We start from the raw sequence: 18781 nt of genomic DNA on the forward strand, positions 1-18781 counted from the left end.
GCTCTTTTCTCTCCTTGCAGATGCTGCCAGACCTGCTAAGATTTTCCAGCACTTTCTCTTTTGGTTTCAGATTCCAGCATCTGCAGTAATTTTGCTTTTATCCGGGACAAGTGACGATTCAGCAGTGCCAGCAGAGACAAATATCGGTCTCAGGTTGAAGTGAGGCAGAACATGAGAATTTTTAATAAAATGTATTCTTTCATGGGTTGTGCAGGTTGCTGGTGAGAGCCAGGTGATACTTACAGATGTTGTTATCGGTGTGGTACAGGTGATATTTACAGATGGTGTTATCGGTGTGTTACAGTCGATATTTACAGATGTTGTTATCGGTGTGGTACAGGTGATATTTACAGATGGTGTTATCGGTGTGGTACAGGTGATACTTACAGATGTTGTTATCGGTGTGGTACAGGTGATATTTACAGATGGTGTTATCGGTGTGGTACAGGTGATACTTACAGATGTTGTTATCGGTGTGTTACAGTCGATATTTACAGATGTTGATATCGCTGTGGTACAGGTGATATTTACAGATGGTGTTATCGGTGTGGTACAGGTGATATTTACAGATGTTGATATCGCTGTGGTACAGGTGATATTTACAGATGGTGTTATCGGTGTGGTACAGGTGATATTTACAGATGTTGATACCAGTGTGGTACAGGTGATATTTACAGATGGTGTTATCGGTGTGGTACAGGTGATATTTACAGATGTTGTTATCGGTGTGGTACAGGTGATATTACAGATGTTATCGGTGTGGCACAGGTGATATTTACAGATGTTGTTATCGGTGTGGTACAAGTGATATTTACAGATGGTGATATCAGTGTGGTACAGGTGATATTTACAGATGGTGTTATCGGTGTGGTACAGGTGATATTTACAGATGTTGATATCGCTGTGGTACAGGTGATATTTACAGATGGTGTTATCGGTGTGGTACAGGTGATATTTACAGATGTTGATATCGCTGTGGTACAGGTGATATTTACAGATGGTGTTATCGGTGTGGTACAGGTGATATTTACAGATGTTGATATCGGTGTGGTACAGGTGATATTTACAGATGGTGTTATCGGTGTGGTACAGGTGATATTTACAGATGTTGTTATCGGTGTGGTACAGGTGATATTTACAGATGGTGTTATCGGTGTGGTACAGGTGATATTTACAGATGTTGATATCGCTGTGGTACAGGTGATATTTACAGATGGTGTTATCGGTGTGGTACAGGTGATATTTACAGATGGTGTTATCGGTGTGGTACAGGTGATACTTACAGATGTTGTTATCGGTGTGGTACAGGTGATATTTACAGATGGTGTTATCGGTGTGGTACAGGTGATACTTACAGATATTGTTATCGGTGTGGTACAGGTGATATTTACAGATGTTATCGGTGTGGTACAGGTGATATTTACAGATGTTGTTATCGGTGTGGTACAGGTGATATTTACAGATGTTGTTATCGGTGTGGTACAGGTGATACTTACAGATGTTGTTATCGGTGTGGTACAGGTGATATTTACAGATATTGTTATCGGTGTGGTACAGGTGATATTTACAGATGGTGTTATCGGTGTGGTACAGGTGATATTTACAGATGTTGTTATCGGTGTGGTACAGGTGATATTTACAGATGTTGTTATCGGTGTGGTACAGGTGATATTACAGATGTTATCGGTGTGGTACAGGTGATACTTACAGATGTTGTTATCGGTGTGGTACAGGTGATATTACAGATGTTATCGGTGTGGTACAGGTGATACTTACAGATGTTGTTATCGGTGTGGTACAGGTGATATTACAGATGTTATCGGTGTGGTACAGGTGATACTTACAGATGTTGTTATCGGTGTGGTACAGGTGATATTTACAGATGTTGTTATCGGTGTGGTACAGGTGATATTTACAGATGGTGTTATCGCCGTGCTACAGGTGATATTTACAGATGTTGTTATCGGTGTGGTACAGGTGATATTTACAGATGTTGTTATCGGTGTGGTACAGGTGATATTTACAGATGTTGTTATCGGGGTGGTGCAGGTGATATTTACAGATGTTGTTATCTGTGTGGTACAAGTGATATTTACAGATGTTGTTATCGATGTGGTACAGGCGATATTTACAGATGTTGTTATCGGTGTGGTACAGGTGATATTTACAGATGTTGTTATCAGTGTGGTACAGGTGATACTTACAGATGTTGTTATCGGTGTGGTACAGGTGATATTTACAGATGGTGTTATCGGTGTGGTACAGGTGATATTTACAGATGTTGTTATCGGTGTGGCACAGGTGATATTTACAGATGGTGATATCAGTGTGGTACAGGTGATATTTACAGATGGTGTTATCGGTGTGGTACAGGTGATATTTACAGATGTTGATATCGCTGTGGTACAGGTGATATTTACAGATGGTGTTATCGGTGTGGTACAGGTGATATTTACAGATGTTGTTATCGGTGTGGTACAGGTGATATTTACAGATGGTGTTATCGGTGTGGTACAGGTGATATTTACAGATGGTGATATCAGTGTGGTACAGGTGATATTTACAGATGGTGTTATCGGTGTGGTACAGGTGATATTTACAGATGTTGATATCGCTGTGGTACAGGTGATATTTACAGATGGTGTTATCGGTGTGGTACAGGTGATATTTACAGATGTTGATATCGCTGTGGTACAGGTGATATTTACAGATGGTGTTATCGGTGTGGTACAGGTGATATTTACAGATGTTGATATCAGTGTGGTACAGGTGATATTTACAGATGGTGTTATCGGTGTGGTACAGGTGATATTTACAGATGTTGTTATCGGTGTGGTACAGGTGATATTACAGATGTTATCGGTGTGGCACAGGTGATATTTACAGATGTTGTTATCGGTGTGGTACAGGTGATATTTACAGATGGTGATATCAGTGTGGTACAGGTGATATTTACAGATGGTGTTATCGGTGTGGTACAGGTGATATTTACAGATGTTGATATCGCTGTGGTACAGGTGATATTTACAGATGGTGTTATCGGTGTGGTACAGGTGATATTTACAGATGTTGATATCGCTGTGGTACAGGTGATATTTACAGATGGTGTTATCGGTGTGGTACAGGTGATATTTACAGATGTTGATATCAGTGTGGTACAGGTGATATTTACAGATGGTGTTATCGGTGTGGTACAGGTGATATTTACAGATGTTGTTATCGGTGTGGTACAGGTGATACTTACAGATGTTGTTATCGGTGTGGTACAGGTGATATTTACAGATGGTGTTATCGGTGTGGTACAGGTGATATTTACAGATGTTGATATCGCTGTGGTACAGGTGATATTTACAGATGGTGTTATCGGTGTGGTACAGGTGATATTTACAGATGGTGTTATCGGTGTGGTACAGGTGATACTTACAGATGTTGTTATCGGTGTGGTACAGGTGATATTTACAGATGGTGTTATCGGTGTGGTACAGGTGATACTTACAGATATTGTTATCGGTGTGGTACAGGTGATATTTACAGATGTTGTTATCGGTGTGGTACAGGTGATATTTACAGATGTTGTTATCGGTGTGGTACAGGTGATATTTACAGATGTTGTTATCGGTGTGGTACAGGTGATATTTACAGATGTTGTTATCGGTGTGGTACAGGTGATACTTACAGATGTTGTTATCGGTGTGGTACAGGTGATATTTACAGATATTGTTATCGGTGTGGTACAGGTGATATTTACAGATGGTGTTATCGGTGTGGTACAGGTGATATTTACAGATGTTGTTATCGGTGTGGTACAGGTGATATTTACAGATGTTGTTATCGGTGTGGTACAGGTGATATTTACAGATGTTGTTATCGGTGTGGTACAGGTGATATTACAGATGTTATCGGTGTGGTACAGGTGATACTTACAGATGTTGTTATCGGTGTGGTACAGGTGATATTACAGATGTTATCGGTGTGGTACAGGTGATACTTACAGATGTTGTTATCGGTGTGGTACAGGTGATATTACAGATGTTATCGGTGTGGTACAGGTGATACTTACAGATGTTGTTATCGGTGTGGTACAGGTGATATTTACAGATGTTGTTATCGGTGTGGTACAGGTGATATTTACAGATGGTGTTATCGCCGTGCTACAGGTGATATTTACAGATGTTGTTATCGGTGTGGTGCAGGTGATATTTACAGATGTTGTTATCTGTGTGGTACAAGTGATATTTACAGATGTTGTTATCGATGTGGTACAGGCAATATTTACAGATGTTGTTATCGGTGTGGTACAGGTGATATTTACAGATGTTGTTATCAGTGTGGTACAGGTGATATTTACAGATGTTATTATCAGGGTGGTGCAGGTGATATTTACAGATAGTGTTATCGGTGTGGTACAGGTGATATTTACAGATGTTGTTATCGGTGTGGTACAGGTGATATTTACAGATGTTGTTATCGGTGTGGTACAGGTGATATTTACAGATGTTGTTATCGGTGTGGTACAGGTGATATTTACAGATGTTGTTATCGGTGTGGTACAGGTGATATTTACAGATGCTGTTATCGGGGTGGTGCAGGTGATATTTACAGATGTTGTTATCGGTTTGGTACAGGTGATATTTACAGATGGTCTTATGGGTGTGGTACAGGTGATATTTACAGATATTGTTATCGGTGTAGTACAGGTGATATTTACAGATGTTGTTATCGGTGTGGTACAGGCGATATTTACAGATGTTATTGTCGGTGTGGTACAGGTGATATTTACAGATGTTGATATCGGTGTGGTACAGGCGATATTTACAGATATTGTTATCGGTGTGTTACAGGCGATATTTACAGATGTTGTCATCGGTGTGTTACAGGCAATATTTACAGATGTTATCGGTGTGTTGCAGGTGAAATTTTCAGATGTTGATATCGGTGTGGTACAGGTGATATTTACGGATGTTATTGTCGGTGTGTTACAGGCGATGTTTACAGATATTGTTATCGGTGTGTTACGGGCGATATTTACAGATGTTGTTATCGGTGTGGTACAGGTGATATTTACAGATGTTGATATCGGTGTGGTAGAGGCGATATTTACAGATGTTGTTACGCTGTGGTACAGGCGATACTTACAGATATTGGTATCGGTGTGTTACAGGCGATATTTACGGATGTTATTGTCGGTGTGGTACAGGTGATATTTACAGATGTTGTTATCAGTGTGTTACAGGCGATACTTACAGATGTTGTTATCGGTGTGTTACAGGTGAAATTTACAGATGTTGTTATCGGTGTGTTACAGGTGAAATTTACAAATGTTATTGGTGTGGTACAGGTGATATTTACAGATGTTGTTATCGGTGTGGTACAGGTGATACTTACCGATGTTTTTATCGGTGTGTTATAGTCGATATTTACATATGTTGTTATCGGTGTAGTACTGGTGATATTTGCAGATGTTGTTATCGGTGTGGTACAGGTGATATTTACAGATATTGATATCGGTGTGGTACAGGTGATATTTACAGATGTTGTTATGGGTGTGTTAAAGACGATATTTACAGATATTGTTATCGGAGTGTTAAAGGCGATATTTACAGATATTTTTATCGGTGCGTTCCAGGCGATATTTACAGTTGTTAACATCAGTGTTATACAGGCTATATTTACAGATGTTGTTATGGATGTGGTACAGGTGATATTTACAGATGTTGTTATCGGTGTGGTACAGGCGATATTTACAGATGTTGTTATCGCTGTGGCACAGGTGATATTTACGGATCTTGATATCGGTGTGGTACAGGTGATATTTACAGATATTGTTATTGGTATGTTACAGGCGATATTTACAGATATTGTTATCGGTGTGTTACAGGTGATATTTACAGATGTTAATATTGATGTGGTACAGGCGATATTTACAGATATTGTTCTCGGTCTGGTATAGGTGATACTTACAGATGTTGTTATCGGTGTGTTACAGTCGATATTTACAGATGTTGATATCGGTGTGGTACAGGTGATAGTTACAGATGTTGATATCTGTGTGGTACAGGTGATATTTACAGATGTTGATATCGGTGTGGTACAAGCGATATTTTCACATGTTGTTATTGGTGTGGTACAGGCGATATTTACACATGTTGTTATTGGTGTGGTACAGGTGAAACTTACAGATGTTGTTATCGGTGAATTAAAGTCGATATTTACGGATGTTGTTATCGGTGTGGTACAGGTGATATTTGCAGATGTTGATATCGTTGTGGTACCGGTGATATTTACAGATGTTGTTATTGGTGTGGTACAGGTGATATTTACAGATGTTGTTATCGGTGAGTTACAGTCGATATTTACGGATGTTGTTTTCAGTGTGGTACAGATGATATTTGCAGAAGTTGTTATCGGTGTGTTACAGGTGATGTTTGCAGATATTGTTATCGGTGTGTTACAGGCGATGTTTACAGATGTTAATATCAGTGTGGTACAGGCAATATTTACAGATATTGTTATCAGTGTGTTACAGGCAATATTTACAGATGTTATTGTTGTAGTACAGGTGATATTTACAGATGTTGTTATCGGAGTGTTACAGGTAAAATTTACAGATGTTGATATCGGTGTGTTACAGGCGATATTTACAGATATTGTTATCGGTGTGTTAAAGGCGATATTTACAGATATATTTATCGGTGCGTCCAGGCGATATTTACAGTTGTTAATATCAGTGTGATACAGGCAATATTTACAGATATTGTTATCGGTGTGTTACAGGCAATATTTACAGATGTTAATATCGGTGTGGTAGGGACGATATTTACGGATGTTATTATCGGTGTGGTACAGGCGATATTTACAGTTGTTAATATCAGTGTGATACAGGCGATATTTACAGATGTTATTATCGGTGTGGTACAGGCGATATTTACACATGTTGTTATTGGTGTGGTACAGGTGAAACTTACACATGTTATCGGTGTGTTACAGTCGATATTTACAGATGTTGCTATCGGTGTGGTACAGGTGATATTTACAGATGTTGTTATCTGTGTGTTACAGGTGAAATTTACAGATGTTGATATCGGTGTATTACAGGCGATATTTACAGATATTGTTATCGGTGTGTTCCAGGCGATATTTACAGTTGTTAAAATCAGTGTGTTACAGGCGATATTTACATATGTTGTTATCGGTGTGGTACAGGCGATATTTACAGATGTTGTTATCGGTGTGGTACAGGCGATATTTACCAGCGTTATCGGTGTGTTACAGGCGATGTTTACATATATAGTTATCAGTGTGTTACAGGTGATATTTACAGATGTTAATATCAGTGTGGTACAGGCAATATTTACAGATATTGTTATCGGTGTGTTACAGGTGATATTTACAGATGTTGTTATCGGTGTAGGACAGGTGATATTTACAGATGTTGTTATCGGTGTGTTACAGGTGAAATTTACAGATGTTTATATTGGTGTGTTACAGGCGATATTTACAGATATGGTTATCGGTGTGTTACAGGCGATTTTTACAGATAGGGTTATCGGTGTAGTACAGGCGATATTTATAGAAGTTGTTATTGGTGTGGTACAGGCGATACTTACAGATGTTGGTGTCTGTGTGGTGCAGGTGGTATTTGCAGATGTTGTTATCGGTGTGGTACAGGCGATATTTACAGATGTTGTCATCGGTGTTTTACAGGCAATATTTACAGATGTTATTGGTGTGTTACTGGTGAAATTTACAGATGTTGATATCGGTGTGGTACAGGTGATATTTACGGATGTTATTGTCGGTGTGGTACAGGTGATATTTACAGATGTTGTTATCGGTGTGGTACAGGTGATATTTACAGATGTTGTTATCGGTGTGTTACAGGCGATGTTTACAGATATTGTTATTGGTGTGTTACGGGCGATATTTACAGATGTTGATATCAGTGTGGTACAGTCGATATTTACAGATATTGTTATCGGTGTGGTAGAGGCGATATTTAGAGATGTTAATATCGATGTGGTACAGGCGATATTTACAGATATTGTTCTTGGTCTGGTATAGGTGATACTTACAGATGTTGTTATCGGTGTGTTACAGGTGATAGTTACAGATGTGGATATCGGTGTGGTACAGGTGATATTTACAGATGTTGATATCGGTGTGGTACAAGCGATATTTACACATGTTGTTATTGGTGTGGTACAGGCGATATTTACACATGTTGTTATTTGTGTGGTACAGGTGAAACTTACACATGTTATCGGTGTGTTACAGGCAATATTTACAGATGTTATTGTTGTAGTACAGGTGATATTTACAGATGTTGTTATCGGAGTGTTACAGGTAAAATTTACAGATGTTGATATCGGTGTGTTACAGGCGATATTTACAGATATTGTTAACTGTGTGTTCAAGGCGATATTTACAGATATATTTATCGGTGCGTCCAGGCGATATTTACAGTTGTTAATATCAGTGTGATACAGGCAATATTTACAGATATTGTTATCGGTGTGTTACAGGCGATATTTACAGATGTTAATATCGGTGTGGTAGGGACGATATTTACGGATGTTATTATCGGTGTGGTACAGGCGATATTTACAGTTGTTAATATCAGTGTGATACAGGCGATATTTACAGATGTTATTATCGGTGTGGTACAGGCGATATTTACACATGTTGTTATTGGTGTGGTACAGGTGAAACTTACACATGTTATCGGTGTGTTACAGTCGATATTTACAGATGTTAATATCAATGTGGTACAGGCAATATTTACAGATATTGTTATCGGTGTGTTACAGGCAATATTTACAGATGTTATCGGTGTAGGACAGGTGATATTTACAGATGTTGTTATCGGTGTGTTACAGGTGAAATTTACAGATGTTTATATTGGTGTGTTACAGGCGATATTTACAGATATGGTTATCGGTGTGTTACAGGCGATATTTACAGATAGGGTTATCGGTGTGTTACAGGCGATATTTGCAGATGTTGTTATCGGTGTAGTACAGGTGATATTTATAGAAGTTTTTATCGGTGTGGTACAGGCGATACTTACAGATGTTGGTGCCTGTGTGGTGCAGGTGGTATTTACAGATGTTGTTATCGGTGTGGTACAGGCGATATTTACAGATGTTGTCATCGGTGTGTTACAGGCAATATTTACAGATGTTATTGGTGTGTTACAGGTGAAATTTACAGATGTTGATATCGGTGTGGTACAGGTGATATTTACGGATGTTATTGTCAGTGTGGTACAGGTGATATTTACAGATGTTGTTATCGGTGTGGTACAGGTGATATTTACAGATGTTGTTATCGGTGTGTTACAGGCGATGTTTACAGATATTGTTATCGGTGTGTTACGGGCGATATTTACAGATGTTGATATCAGTGTGGTACAGTCGATATTTACAGATATTGTTATCGGTGTGGTACAGGCGATATTTACAGATGTTAATATCGATATGGTACAGGCGATATTTACAGATATTGTTCTCGGTCTGGTATAGGTGATACTTACAGATGTTGTTATCGGTGTGTTACAGTCGATATTTACAGATGTTGATATCAGTGTGGTACAGGTGATAGTTACAGATGTTGATATCGGTGTGGTACAGGTGATATTTACAGATGTTGATATCGGTGTGGTACATTCGATATTTACACGTGTTGTTATTGGTGTGGTACAGGCGATATTTACACATGTTGTTATTGGTGTGGTACAGGTGAAACATACACATGTTATCGGCGTGTTACAGTCGATATTTACAGATGTTGTTATCGGTGTGGTACAGGTGATATTTACAGATGTTGATATCGTTGGGGTACAGGTGATATTTCCAGATGTTGTTATCGGTGTGTTACAGGTGAAATTTACAGATGTTGATATCGGTGTGTTACAGGCGATATTTACAGTTGTTGTTATCGGTGTGTTACAGGCGATATTTACAGTTGTTGTTATCGGTGTGTTAATGGCGATATTTACAGATGTTGTTATCGGTGTGTTCCAGGCGATATTTACTGTTGTTAATGTCAGTGTGGTACAGGCGATATTTACAGATGTTGTTATCGGTGTGGTACAGGCGATATTTACACATGTTGTTATTGGTGTGGTACAGGTGAAACTTACACATGTTATCGGTGTGTTGCAGTCGATATTTACAGATGTTGTTATCGGTGTGTTACAGGCGATATTTACAGATATTGTTATCGGTGTGGTACAGGTGATATTTATAGATGTTAATATCAGTGTGGTACATGCGATATTTACAGATGTTGTCATCGGTGTGTTACAGGCAATATTTACAGATGTTATTGGTGTGTTACAGGTGAAATTTACAGATGTTGTTATCGGTGTGGCACAGATGATATTTACAGAAGCTGTTATCGGTGTGGTACAGGTGATATTTACAGATGTTGTTATCGGTGTGTTACAGGTGAAATTTACAGATATTGTTATCGGTGTGGTAGAGGCGATATTTACAGATGTTAATATCGATGTGGTACAGGCGATATTTACAGATATTGTTCTTGGTCTGGTATAGGTGATACTTACAGATGTTGATATCGGTGTGGTACAGGTGATAGTTACAGATGTTGATATCGGTGTGGTACAGGTGATAGTTACAGATGTTGATATCGGTGTGGTACAGGTGATATTTACAGATGTTGATATCGGTGTAGTACAGGCGATATTTACAGATGCTGTTATCGGTGTGGTACAGGTGAAACATACACATGTTATCGGTGTGTTACAGTCAATATTTACAGATGTTGTTATCGGTGTGGTACAGGTGATATTTACTGATGTTATTGTCGGTGTGGTACAGGTGATATTTACAGATGTTGATATCGGTGTGGTACAGGTGATATTTACAGATATTGTTATCGGTGTGTTACGGGCGATATTTACAGATGTTAATATCAGTGTGGTAGAGGCGATGTTTACAGATGTTGTTATCGCTGTGGTACAGGCGATACTTACAGGTATTGGTATCGGTGTGTTACAGGCGATATTTACAGATGTTAATATCAGTGTGGTACAGGTGATATTTACAGATGTTGTTATCGGTGTGGTACAGATGATACTTACCGATGTTGTTATCGGTGTGTTATAGTCGATATTTACATATGTTGTTATCGGTGTAGTACAGGCGATATTTACAGATGTTGTTATCGGTGTGTGACAGATGAAATTTACAGATGTTGTTATCGGTGCGTTAAAGGCGATATTTACAGATATTTTTATTGGTGCGTTCCAGGCGATATTTACAGTTGTTAACATCAGTGTGGTACTGGCGATATTTACAGATGTTGTTATCGGTGTGGTACAGGTGATATTTACAGATGTTGTTATCGGTGTGGTCCAGGCGATATTTACAGATGTTGTTATCGCTGTGGTACAGGTGATATTTACGGATCTTGATATCGGTGTGGTACAGGTGATATTTACAGATATTGTTATCGGTCTGGTATAGGTGATACTTGCAGATGTTGTTATCGGTGTGTTACAGTCGATATTTACAGATGTTGATATTGGTGTGGTACAGGTGATATTTACAGATGTTGTTATCGGTGTGTTACAGGCAATACTTACAGATGTTGTTATCGGTGTGGTACAGGTGATATTTACGGATGTTGGTATCGATGTGGTACAGGCGATATTTACAGATGTTGTTATCGGTCTGTTACAGGTGATATTTACAGATGTTGTTATGGGTGTGGTACAGGTGATATTTACAGATGTTAATATCGATGTGGTACAGGCAATATTTACAGATATTGTTCTCGGTCTGGTATAGGTGATACTTACAGATGTTGTTATCGGTGTGTTACAGTCGATATTTACAGATGTTGATATCGGTGTGGTACGGGTGATAGTTACAGATGTTGATATCGGTGTGGTACAGGTGATATTTACAGATGTTGATATCGGTGTGGTACAAGCGATATTTACACATGTTGTTATTGGTGTGGTACAGGCGATATTTACACATGTTATTGCTGTGGTACAGGTGAAACTTACAGATGTTGTTATCGGTGAGTTACAGTCGATATTTACGGATGTTGTTATCGGTGTGGTACACGTGATATTTGCAGATGTTGATATCGTTGTGGTACAGGAGATATTTACAGATGTTGTTATTGGTGTGGTACAGGTGATATTTACAGATGGTGTTATCGCCGTGCTACAGGTGATATTTACAGATGGTGTTATCGCCGTGCTACAGGTGATATTTACAGATGGTGTTATCGGTGTGTTACAGGCAATATTTACAGATGTTATTGGTGTGTTACAGGTGAAATTTACAGATGTTGTTATCGGTGTGGTACAGATGATATTTACAGAAGCTGTTATCGGTGTGGTACAGGTGATATTTACAGATGTTGTTATCGGTGTGTTACAGGTGAAATTTACAGATATTGTTATCGGTGTGGTAGAGGCGATATTTACAGATGTTAATATCGATGTGGTACAGGCGATATTTACAGATATTGTTCTTGGTCTGGTATAGGTGATACTTACAGATGTTGATATCGGTGTGGTACAGGTGATAGTTACAGATGTTGATATCGGTGTGGTACAGGTGATAGTTACAGATGTTGATATCGGTGTGGTACAGGTGATATTTACAGATGTTGATATCGGTGTAGTACAGGCGATATTTACAGATGCTGTTATCGGTGTGGTACAGGTGAAACATACACATGTTATCGGTGTGTTACAGTCAATATTTACAGATGTTGTTATCGGTGTGGTACAGGTGATATTTACTGATGTTATTGTCGGTGTGGTACAGGTGATATTTACAGATGTTGATATCGGTGTGGTACAGGTGATATTTACAGATATTGTTATCGGTGTGTTACGGGCGATATTTACAGATGTTAATATCAGTGTGGTAGAGGCGATGTTTACAGATGTTGTTATCGGTGTGGTACAGGTGATATTTACAGATATTGTTATCGGTGTGTTACGGTCGATATTTACAGATGTTAATATCAGTGTGGTAGAGGCGATGTTTACAGATGTTGTTATCGCTGTGGTACAGGCGATACTTACAGGTATTGGTATCGGTGTGTTACAGGCGATATTTACAGATGTTAATATCAGTGTGGTACAGGTGATATTTACAGATGTTGTTATCGGTGTGGTACAGATGATACTTACCGATGTTGTTATCGGTGTGTTATAGTCGATATTTACATATGTTGTTATCGGTGTAGTACAGGCGATATTTACAGATGTTGTTATCGGTGTGTGACAGATGAAATTTACAGATGTTGTTATCGGTGCGTTAAAGGCGATATTTACATATATCTTTATTGGTGCGTTCCAGGCGATATTTACAGTTGTTAACATCAGTGTGGTACTGGCGATATTTACAGATGTTGTTATCGGTGTGGTACAGGTGATATTTACAGATGTTGTTATCGGTGTGGTCCAGGCGATATTTACAGATGTTGTTATCGCTGTGGTACAGGTGATATTTACGGATCTTGATATCGGTGTGGTACAGGTGATATTTACAGATATTGTTATCGGTCTGGTATAGGTGATACTTGCAGATGTTGTTATCGGTGTGTTACAGTCGATATTTACAGATGTTGATATTGGTGTGGTACAGGTGATATTTACAGATGTTGTTATCGGTGTGTTACAGGCAATACTTACAGATGTTGTTATCGGTGTGGTACAGGTGATATTTACGGATGTTGGTATCGATGTGGTACAGGCGATATTTACAGATGTTGTTATCGGTCTGTTACAGGTGATATTTACAGATGTTAATATCGATGTGGTACAGGCGATATTTACAGATATTGTTCTCGGTCTGGTATAGGTGATACTTACAGATGTTGTTATCGGTGTGTTACAGTCGATATTTACAGATGTTGATATCGGTGTGGTACAGGTGATAGTTACAGATGTTGATATCGGTGTGGTACAGGTGATATTTACAGATGTTGATATCGGTGTGGTACAAGCGATATTTACACATGTTGTTATTGGTGTGGTACAGGCGATATTTACACATGTTATTGCTGTGGTACAGGTGAAACTTACAGATGTTGTTATCGGTGAGTTACAGTCGATATTTATGGATGTTGTTATCGGTGTGGTACACATGATATTTGCAGATGTTGATATCGTTGTGGTACAGGAGATATTTACAGATGTTGTTATTGGTGTGGTACAGGTGATATTTACAGATGTTATCAGTGAGTTACAGTCGATATTTACGGATGTTGTTATCAGTGTGGTACAGGTGATATTTACAGATGTTGTTATTGATGTGGTACAGGTGATATTTACAGATGTTATCGGTGAGTTACAGTCGATATTTACGGATGTTGTTATCAGTGTGGTACAGATGATATTTGCAGAAGTATGGAGTCAGCTATTACAAGGGGGCTTAGCTTCAAATTAAGGGGGGGTAGATATAGGACTGATGTTAGGGGTAGGTTCTTCACTCAGCGAGTCGTAAGTTCATGGAATGCCCTGCAGTAGCAGTAGTGGACTCTCCCTCTTTATGGGTATGTAAGCGGGCATTGGATAGGTATATGGAGGATAGTGGGTTAGTGTAGGTTAGGTGGGCTTGGATCGGGGCAACATCGAGGGCTGAAGGGCCTGTACTGCGCTGTGTTCTTCTATGTTCTATGTTCTATGTTCTAAGTTGTTATCGGTGTTTTACAGGTGATGTTTGCAGATATTGTTATCGGTGTGTTACAGGCGATGTTTACAGATATTGTTATCGGTGTGTTACAGGCGATATTTACAGATGTTAATATCAGTGTGGTACAGGCAATATTTACAGATATTGTTATCGGTGTGTTACAGGCAGTATTTACAGATATTGTTATTGTTGTAGTACAGGTGATATTTACAGATGTTGTTATCGGAGTGTTACAGGTGAAATTTACAGATGTTGATATCGGTGTGTTACAGGCGATATTTACAGATATTGTTATCGGTGTGTTAAAGGCGATATTTACAGATATATTTATCGGTGCGTTCCAGGCGATATTTACAGTTGTTAATATCAGTGTGATACAGGCAATATTTACAGATATTGTTATCGGTGTGTTACAGGCAATATTTACAGATGTTAATATCGGTGTGGTAGGGACGATATTTACGGATGTTATTATCGGTGTGTTACAGTCGATATTTACAGATGTTGTATTCGGTGTGGTACAGGTGATATTTACAGATGTTGTTATCGGTGTGGTACAGGTGATACTTACTGATGTTGTTATCGGTGTGTTATAGTCGATATTTACATATGTTGTTGTCGGTGTAGTACAGGCAATATTTACAGATGTTGTTATCGGTGTGTTACAGATGAAATTTACAGATGTTGTTATCGGTGTGTTAAAGGCGTTATTTACAGATGTTGTTATCGCTGTGGTACAGCTGATATTTACAGATATTGTTATCGGTGTGTTATAGGCGATATTTACAGATATCGTTATCGGTGTGTTACAGGCGATATTTACAGATATTAATATCAGTGTGGTACAGGTGATATTTGTAGATGTTGATATTGGTGTGGTACAGGTGATATTTACAGATGTTGGTATCGGTGTGGTACAGGTGATATTTACAGATGTTGGTATCGGTGTGGTACAGGTGATATTTACAGATGTTGTTATCGGTATGTTACAGGCAATATTTACAGATATTGTTATCGGTGTGTTATAGGCGATATTTACAGATGTTGATATCAGCGTGGTACAGGTGATATTTACATATGTTGTTATCGGTGTAGTACAGGCGATATTTACAGATATTGTTATCGGTGTGTTACAGGCGATATTTACAGATGTTGTTATCGGTGTAGTACAGGCGATATTTACAGATGTTGTTATCGGTGTGTTACAGGCGATATTTACAGATGCTGTTATCAGTGTGGTACAGGCGATATTTACAGATGTTGTTATCGGTGTGGTACAGGTGACATTTACAAATGTTGTTATCGGTGTGGTACAGGTGATATTTACAAATGTTGTTATCGGTGTGTTGCCGTCAATATTTACGGATGTTGTTATCGGTGTGGTACAGGTGATATTTACAGATGTTGTTATCGGTGTGTTACAGGCGATGTTTACAGATATTGTTATCGGTGTGTTACGGGCGATATTTACAGATGTTGATATCAGTGTGGTACAGGTGATATTTACAGATGTTGTTATCGGTGTGTTACAGGTGAAATTTACAGATATTGTTATCGGTGTGGTAGAGGCGATATTTACAGATGTTGTTATCGCTGTGGTACAGGCAATACATACAGATATTGGTATCGGTGTGTTACAGGTGATATTTACGGATGTTATTGTCGGTGTGGTACAGGTGATATTTACAGATATTGTTATCGGTGTGTTACAGGCGATGTTTACAGATATTGTTATCGGTGTGTTACGGGGGATATTTACAGATGTTAATATCAGTGTGGTACAGGTGATATTTACAGATATTGTTATCGGTGTGTTACAGGCAGTATTTACAGATATTGTTATTGTTGTGGTACAGGTGATATTTACAGATGTTGTTATCGGTGTTGTACAGGTGATACTTACTGATGTTGTTATCGGTGTGTTATAGTCGATATTTACATATGTTGTTATCGGAGTAGTACAGGCGATATTTACAGATGTTGTTATCGGTGTGTGACAGATGAAATTTACAGATGTTGTTATCGGTGTGTTAAAGGCGTTAATTACAGATATTTTTATCGGTGCGTTCCAGGCGATATTTACAGTTGTTAACATCAGTGTTATACAGGCTATATTTACAGATGTTGTTATCGGTGTGGTACAGGCGATATTTACAGATGTTGTTATGGGTGTGGTACAGGTGATATTTATGGATCTTGATATCGGTGTGGTACAGGCGATGTTTACAGATATTGTTATCGGTGTGTTACGGGCGATATTTACAGATGTTAATATCAGTGTGGTACAGGTGATATTTACAGATATTATTATCGGTATGTTACAGGCGATATTTACAGATATCGTTATCGGTGTGTTACAGGCGATATTTACAGATATTGTTAACGGTGTGTTAAAGGCGATATTTACAGATATTTTTATCGGTGCGTTCCAGGCGATATTTACAGTTGTTAACATCAGTGTTATACAGGCTATATTTACAGATGTTGTTATGGGTGTGGTACAGGTGATATTTACAGATGTTGTTATCGGTGTGGTACAGGCGATATTTATATATGTTGTTATCGCTGTGGCACAGGTAATATTTACAGATATTGTTATTGGTATGTTACAGGCGATATTTACAGATATCGTTATCGGTGTGTTACAGGTGATATTTACAGATGTTAATATCAGTGTGGTACAGGCGATATTTACAGATGTTGTTATCGGTGTGTTACAGGCAATACTTACAGATGTTGTTATCGGTGTGGTACAGGTGATATTTACGGATGTTGGTATCGATGTCGTACAGGTGATATTTACAGATGTTGTTATGGGTGTGTTACAGTCGATATTTACAGATATTGTTATCGGTGTGTTACAGGTGATATTTACAGATGTTGTTATGGGTGTGGTGCAGGTGATATTTACAGATGTTAATATCGATGTGGTACAGGCAATATTTACAGATATTGTTATCGGTCTGGTATAGGTGATACTTACAGATGTTGTTATCGGTGTGTTACAGTCGATATTTACAGATGTTGATATCGGTGTGATACAGGTGATAGTTACAGATGTTGATATCGGTGTGGTACAGGTGAAATTTACAGATGTTGATATAGTTGGGGTACAGGTGATATTTCCAGATGTTGTTATCGGTGTGTTACAGGTGAAATTTACAGATGTTGATATCGGTGTGTTACAGGCGATATTTACAGTTGTTGTTATCGGTGTGTTACAGGCGATATTTACAGTTGTTGTTATCGGTGTGTTAATGGCGATATTTACAGATGTTGTTATCGGTGTGTTCCAGGCGATATTTACTGTTGTTAATGTCAGTGTGGTACAGGCGATGTTTACAGATGTTGTTATCGGTGTGGTACAGGCGATATTTACACATGTTGTTATTGGTGTGGTACAGGTGAAACTTACACATGTTATCGGTGTGTTGCAGTCGATATTTACAGATGTTGTTATCGGTGTGTTACAGGCGATATTTACAGATATTGTTATCGGTGTGGTACAGGTGATATTTATAGATGTTAATATCAGTGTGGTACATGCGATATTTACAGATGTTGTCATCGGTGTGTTACAGGCAATATTTACAGATGTTATTGGTGTGTTACAGGTGAAATTTACAGATGTTGTTATCGGTGTGGCACAGATGATATTTACAGAAGCTGTTATCGGTGTGGTACAGGTGATATTTACAGATGTTGTTATCGGTGTGTTACAGGTGAAATTTACAGATATTGTTATCGGTGTGGTAGAGGCGATATTTACAGATGTTAATATCGATGTGGTACAGGCGATATTTACAGATATTGTTCTTGGTCTGGTATAGGTGATACTTACAGATGTTGATATCGGTGTGGTACAGGTGATAGTTACAGATGTTGATATCGGTGTGGTACAGGTGATAGTTACAGATGTTGATATCGGTGTGGTACAGGTGATATTTACAGATGTTGATATCGGTGTAGTACAGGCGATATTTACAGATGCTGTTATCGGTGTGGTACAGGTGAAACATACACATGTTATCGGTGTGTTACAGTCAATATTTACAGATATTGTTATCGGTGTGTTACGGGCGATATTTACA

The 18781-nt window shown here is 38.6% G+C and overlaps 1 protein-coding gene across 12 annotated transcripts in view; it reads left to right on the plus strand.

Annotated features, from left to right (window-relative positions):
- Positions 1-18781, plus strand: part of LOC140481781 (rho-related BTB domain-containing protein 1-like) — a 742286-nt gene that overhangs the window by 549462 nt on the left and 174043 nt on the right. The window lies entirely within an intron of this gene.

This window comes from Chiloscyllium punctatum, chromosome 1 (genome assembly GCF_047496795.1).
Source record: "Chiloscyllium punctatum isolate Juve2018m chromosome 1, sChiPun1.3, whole genome shotgun sequence".
NCBI classification, from domain to species: domain Eukaryota; kingdom Metazoa; phylum Chordata; class Chondrichthyes; order Orectolobiformes; family Hemiscylliidae; genus Chiloscyllium; species Chiloscyllium punctatum.